The sequence below is a fragment of the Macrobrachium nipponense genome, chromosome 18, assembly GCF_015104395.2.
Source record: "Macrobrachium nipponense isolate FS-2020 chromosome 18, ASM1510439v2, whole genome shotgun sequence".
In the NCBI taxonomy this organism is placed as follows: domain Eukaryota; kingdom Metazoa; phylum Arthropoda; class Malacostraca; order Decapoda; family Palaemonidae; genus Macrobrachium; species Macrobrachium nipponense.
In genome coordinates this window covers 69,737,555-69,738,025 of record NC_087211.1, presented here as the reverse complement: position 1 = coordinate 69,738,025, position 471 = coordinate 69,737,555, and positions in this window count along the sequence as shown.

Here is a 471-nt window from a genome sequence, read left to right as displayed (position 1 = left end):
AAATATCACATTTTACTTTCCTGAATCCCCATAAAAAAAAGATACTCTTGACAATTGATTAAAATTGTTTATCGTCAAAAGGGAAAATCATTCTTCGACGAAAGAAACTGTTCTGTAAAGAAATGGCACGTCTTATGAGTTTCTCATAAAATAATATATAAGCTTGACAATTGATTTACATTGTTTATCTTCGAAAAGGAAAATGATTCTTCAACGACAGAAACTATTTTGCAAAGAAATAGAGCGATTAATGAGTTTCTCAGCTGATTTATTAATTCAACGAAGTAAAATATTATTACGAATTATTTATTTATTTTTTTACTTTCCATTATACCACAGCTTTCAACAGTGGTATTATCTTACCATTTTCATAAGTTTTCGAAGCCATACAGCAAATGTGATGTAATATAAAATAAGCAAATAGAATGACCGAAACTTAATCATGAACAGACAGAAGGCAGAACTTAGGAT